Source organism: Chelonoidis abingdonii, chromosome 2 (assembly GCF_003597395.2).
Source record: "Chelonoidis abingdonii isolate Lonesome George chromosome 2, CheloAbing_2.0, whole genome shotgun sequence".
Classification (NCBI taxonomy): Eukaryota; Metazoa; Chordata; order Testudines; family Testudinidae; genus Chelonoidis; species Chelonoidis abingdonii.
In genome coordinates, this window is record NC_133770.1 from 253803453 (window position 1) to 253810240 (window position 6788).

Consider the following 6788-nt stretch of genomic DNA (forward strand, 5'->3'; position numbering starts at 1 on the left):
TATACTATTGATTTTTATTACAGTAGCACCTACAGGGGCCTCCCTGGGTCAGACACACAATACATATGGGACTAGATCTTCAAATATACATGGAACCAGTTTTTGATAGCCATGGACTCATGGGATATTACTTAACAGCAGGCATGTTTTCACTGAAGTCAGTGAAACTACTTGTGGAGTAAGGGCATCCCAATCTGACTCATAGTAAGAGACAATCCCTATCTCAAAAACCTTTCATTCTAGACAGACTAGATAAATAAAGCAGAAAGACACACAGAAATAAAGTGATTTACCTGAGTTCACACAAGGCATCTATGGCAATGCTGGGACTTGAATTCAAGTCTTCTTATTTCCAAAGTCTAGTGCTTTACCACGTGGCTAGTCTTCCTCTCCTAGTTCTCACTACTGTCCCAAGGCTGCAGATGCAGCTATGGAGCAGCTTCAGTGCTACATAGTGTATGTGGAGGGGAAGGTTATTTATCCCCAGGCCCAGGAATTCTCCCCAGAGTACAATCTGGCTGCATGGCCTGTGGACCAGGACTTTTGCCACACTATAAACAGAGTTTGAATGGACAGGTAAGTGGCGGGACCATGATTTCCAATATTAAAATAATAAGTTTAATATATAAGGAAAGGAGCCCTCCATGTAATACCATTAGAGGCGTATTTCCATAGATAAAGAGGCACACATAAATAAGCCCTCATAATTTAGAGAGATGTGACTAGAATCTCAGTCCCTTAAGGAGCATCTTCTCTAGCCCAAGCCAACAGAGACTCATACATAATGCACAATTCCACACACCCTGACGGGTCAATGGAATAATTTAATCTTTAGAACTTTCAATTTCCTGTCTCTCTGAACCACTTAAATTCAATTCTTTTAATTAACATTTAAATGAGATTACAATTCCCAGTTTGAGTTTTCAAAGGCCATTAGGGCATTATGGCATTTGGCAATGTTGCTTTCATGTCATAGGATTTGAGCAATCTCACACTCAGGCAGTTTTTGACTTTCCCAATAACATTGGGCTAGATTATATTTCCCCCCTTCTTTAACTGCTGGATGTACTTCCATTTAATAAATAGCCTGTCTGGGGAAAAGTTGTGTGGAGTACAAATTCTCACTCAAGGGAGGCATACAACAGCGTCTGCTCTCCGAACATCCTCCTACAACTATGAAACAAAGCTAAAAAGCTTTATTTCTACATAGTGCTATTCTATTACCCCTCTCCCCCCCATTTTTTGCAGGACAAACAGAATGTTTATCACTCTAGCATTTTCATGTCCCATTACTTTACAATAAGATCAGTATTCTCATTCATGTGTCCACACAATTGCAGTGGACTGGTGAGATGCAGCATAGCTATATTTCTTTATTTGAGCCTAGCTAAGCTGTAGGTGTAGGTTAAGATGGAGGTGATGCAGAAACCTGCTGCCCTAAGCTGTCTCCACGCAAAGAGTTGTGCTCACTGAGCAAACTCCTTACTACACTCTTTATGCTCTTCCATTCACGTGTCCAGCTTGTAGCCTGACCCAAAGTTGGGTAAATATAATTGTAATTTGAGGATTAACAGGTTCTTGTCCCAAAATTAGGCCCACTAAGATTATTGTAAAATTATTATATAATTTGGGAACCCCGATGTGCACAGGTGCAACACTCACACTCTAGGAACTCTCTCCATATGTATAAATATATGATTTAATGATTTAACAAAGATTATACACACAAACTTAACAAAGCTAATACAAATAATACAAAAAGTACATTTGGACATCCATACTTACACCCTTATTTTTTATACTTAACCATTATTTTTTTTATCACCATCATTGTCCTCATCTTTCCTGCTGGCCATTATTCTGGCCCCTTCCAAGGTCTACATTTTTCCAACCTATCTGCTGCCCCAAAATGTTACTTTTATAGAGGATACGCTGATGCTGCCATGACCAATGCGTATTCAATAAAGGGACTTATTTGTATTTTCTCCCCTTAAGGTTAGTATATGTATGATGTACCCTCTTAGCATACAAGTCAATTTGCTGTCATGGCAGCTTTGCGGTTAAAGGTTCTGTTAGAAACTTTCCGGATGCTGGTGTCGTCTATGTTCTGTGTTGGTGTCAGCTGTGCTATGTGGGTGGCTAATGTCAGTATTCTAAACAAAATTCCCTCTGTTGCATGCTACTTTCAGTTCCCTATAACTTGTAAGTTACTTACATTTATCTATATTAAAGGTTATAGGCCTTAAGCCTCACACTATCTACTAGAGCCAAATTTTACAAAATAAAAGCCTGTAGGTTTCTTTCTTTACTACTAAATATAATAAAGCAAAATAACAAAGTAATAAATATAATACAGGTAAGATGGCCCACTGGGCTACAAGCTCTGCTTGACGGTGTGGAAAGAAGGCAGGCTTACGACCCAGGCTCCATCTCGCCCTTACTGTAGGGTTGCCAAACCTCCTGGTTTCACCCGGAGTCTCCCAGAATTGGGCTCTATCTCCCGGAGGCTACTGAAGCCAAACTGGTAGATTTTAGTCTGCTAAAAGTCCAACGATGCAGCAGGGCTAAGGCAGGCTCCCTGCCTGCCCTGGCCCTGCGTCGCTCCTGTAAGCAGCGAGCACATCCCTGAGACCCTTGGCAGGGGGAGGGGTAAGAGGGCTCAGTGCACTCTGGAACTGGGTCTTTGCACGGTGCTGCGACCACAAGCACTGACTCCACAGACCCCATTGGCTGGGAACTGTGGTCAATGGGAACTGCAGGGGCTGTAGGGACATGGTGGCTGCTTCTGGGAGTGGTGCGTGGAGGGGACAGTGCAGAGAGGCCGCTGGCCCCGCTTACCTCATGTGGCTCCCTTTCCTGCACCCAAACTCCCTCTCGGAGCCCACACACCTGACCCCCTCCTGCACCTCAATCCCTTGCCCCCATACTGAACCCTGTCCTGGAGCCTACACCCACACCCTCTCCCACACCCTAACCGTCTCCTCCAGCCCGGATCCCCCTCCTGCATTGCAAACCCCTTAGCCCCAGCCCAGATCCCGCACTCCGTCCCGCACCCTAACCCCCTGCTGTAGCCCAATGAAAGTGAGTGAGGGTGGAGGAGAGCGAGCAATTGAGGGGGCAGAAGAAGTGAGCGGGGTGGGGCCTTGGACAAGGGGCGGGGCCTTGAAGAAGGAACAGGAAAGGAGGCGGGGCAAGGGTGTTTGGGTTTGTGTGATTAGACAGTTGGCAACCCTACCTTACTGGTGTAATTTGCACTCAAGGAGGTGCTAGCAGGAAGAGGTTCACATACGCAAGAAATTTCAGGGGCAGCAATTGTACCTCCCCCATCCACCTAGGCATGGTTCTTTCCCAGTCTGGGCCCTGAAAAGCCTTGAAAGCTCTTAAAGAAGAAGAGAACATAGCATAGGTTGCTAAAGTGAGGTGAAGAGCCAATATATACTGGCTGAAGACATCTGAATACTGAAATCAGTTTGCTAGTACCAAGGGCACCGTTTCTAAGAGCACAATTCAGTATAAGGTTTACATACTATAACCTACCAAAAATAATTACTATGGCCTTTCATATTTACAGCTAGATTTTGGAGGGCCCTAAGCCAAACATGATCTTACTTAAGCCCCTAACAATGCAATTAACAATGTCTGCAAACAGACACTGCAGCTGATTCAAACAAACACTGGAGAAAAGAGCACATCTGGACTGAGTGGAAGAGTTGCACCTGGAAACATCACATCTCTTCCTGTCTCTGTTGAACAGAAAACTCTGGGTGAAATCCTGGCTCCATTAAAGTTAGTGGGAGTTTTGCCATTGAGTTCAGTGGGAACAGTGTTTCACACCAATGTCCAGCTGTATTAGCAAAGCATTCTAGTGTATTCAGGCAGGTAGATGACTGATATCCTAACACTGAAAAATGTGGAGGTTCCTTCCTTTCTTTCTTCCTCTCTCTTTCTGTTATTCTCTTTCACTCTGGTGTTCCACTAGTATTCCTGACATTCTTCATTTTCAATAACACCATTACTATGAGGAATGAAGCAGGACCTTCCAATGCTACTAGTCTAGTAGCTGCTTCTGCTGTCTCTCTGCTCCTATGCTCTTCAGGGATTCACAGACTACAGTAGACTGTTGCACAACAAGGAAAAACTGCTAGGGCTGCAGATTTGGGGGAGATCTAAGGTTGAAGCCCCATTTATATTTCATTGAAAGGCTGTATTTTAAGAAGAAACCCCCTTATTCAGGCAATCTCCAGTTGAGCAAGCCACTAGGTGGTGAATATAGAAATTTCTTACAAAATGAATGAGGCCAACAGAAAAAAACACTATGGCCTGGGCTACACTAGTGGGGGGGTTTGAACTAAGATATGCAACTTCAGCTATGCTATTCACATAGCTGAAGTCGCAGAATCTTAGTTCGACTTACCTGGCTGTCCTCACGGTGGCGAGTCAACTGCTGCGACTCCCCCGTAGACTCCGCTTACTCCTCCTGCCAAGGATCGATGTATTGATTTATCGATTAGCGGATCGATTTATTGCGTCCAGATGAGACACAATAAATCAATCCCAGATACATCGAACACTACCTGCCGATCCGGTGGGTAGTATAGACGTACCCTATGTTTCATTATCTTCTAACCTGAATCTATGACCCGAGGGGAACCTGATAAAAATGACTAAGTGCAAGGACATGTAGAAGGATGATCCCAGGTGTGACTAAGCTACAGTTTCCTAATGTAAAAGCAGAGGACATGCAGGCACAGATGTCATTGTGATAGTATGGATAACCTGTTCTGTATAAAAAACTAAAGCATCAAATACCTAGAGACCTCAATGCAAAAGGCATAATTAAACACTGCACAATGAATCTTCTATCAATGACTAGACAATAGACTAGCTAGTCATGGATAACAAGGTTGCCTCTACATGTCTCTTCAGGGGACCATTTAAAATAGAAGAGTGCTGGAAAACAGAAGAAACATAATCAATACTGTGATTAATTACGGTAATTTTACACAAACAGCTGGGCAATTAAGCATGCTTTTTAGGAGGTGTTTCTCACAGTGACTTGTGAAAGGATGAATGAGTTTCAAACCAAACTTCACATCAGTATATTGAACTGTGCAGCAGTAAAGATGACCAGCTTGGGTTGGAAACTTTCCAGCTACCAAATATTCATATAAAAACATCTCTGAAAAATATGGGCTCTTGAAGTGCTCTTCTTTCTTGGATGCTATTTCACCTTGCAGATTACCCACTCCTCTTTCCTCTGGCTGCTTTTATAACAGCTGAATTTTGGACATCAAATAAAACAGAAGAAATGCACAGGAACATAATGATACTTAAGTTACAATGGTCTACACTCTGGGCCTGACTCAACGCCCACTTAAGAAAACAGAAATCTTTCCAGTACATTTCACTGTGATCCAGAGGGTTCTACAGAGAGGAGTAAACTACACTTCCCTGAGCCTGTAAACTTCCTCACTCCTGGGGGTTTTCCCTCTGTAGTCCTTCCTCAGGTTTTCCACTGAGGACAGAAGTAGCTTTATCTCCCTGCTGAACCTCCGTAGGATATTGGATACAGTGTTTGTTAAAATGTGGCACACTTAAATGAGCCATAGTTCAGCTAGGAAGCCACACTGTTTGGCCATTGCGCTTAATATCTGACCTGCAAAACACTCCTGTCATTCCAATCCTAGGCTTCCCCTGAGGAGAAGTCTCCACTCTGAAACTAGATGCTGCATAAAGCTGGAGAAACAACTAATAATAAATCATTTACTCCACGAATTTAGCCGCTTTGGAAATTATTCATGAGCAGGTTGTGTTTTTTATTAATTTAGTCACCATTTGTAATTGTTGGAGCAAGTTGTTTGTAAGAACAAATTTTAGCCTGTGGGTTGCTGGAAAACTGTTCTGTAAATATTTATTATCACAATTTGTTATTCATATAGTCTGGCTGGTCACCTGAGTCATATGGTGTTGTTTCTGTTTCCTGACTGGAAGACTTAAACTTTAATACAACCCCCACCTCCCCCTTCCCCCAAAAAAATTCCTGAAGAAATCACACACAGTTGTCCATACAAAGCTCAGTGGCATCACGGAATGGCCAACTTTTCCCAGTAACACTGGACAGTGCTCCATATGCACTCTAAAGCCCTATTATTAAATGTCAGTGCTTGACTGCCTTTCCTTTCACAAAAAGATTGAAGGCTCCTAGGAGCAGAGGGCTGTTTCTTCAGTGGCAGGTGCTAAATCATTTGCTTTCAACAAAAACAAACAAACAGCCCTTTGCCAGTGCAAGAAGGCTACACCATGGCATGGTCTGGAGAGCTGTGAGAGAAGGGTAGTGATTTTGCCCACTGATATGTAACCCTGGACTAAAACCACTGATCATCACAAGTCTGTTATCATATACTATATCAGGCTGTGCAGCAGTAGCAGCCCTGAGCACGACTGAGGCCCACTGAGACAGGTTGGTGGACTTGGGCATTAGATTTAAAATCAGGTTTGGAGATGGAAAGGGGAGATAATGGATCCCAGATGACTGGCATCCTCAAATACATTTTTAACATTCATCAGCATACACAATAATAATTAGACCAGGGATCAGCAACCTTTGGCATGCGGCTCGCCACAGCAAGCACCCTGGTGGGCCAGGCTGGTTTGTTTACCTGTGTCTTTGCAGGTTTGGCCAATGGCGGCTCCCACTGGCTGCGGTTTGCCGCTCCAGGCCAATGGGGGCTGTGGGAAGTGGTGCGGGCCGAGGGATGTGCTGGCCACCGCTTCCCGCAGCCCCCATT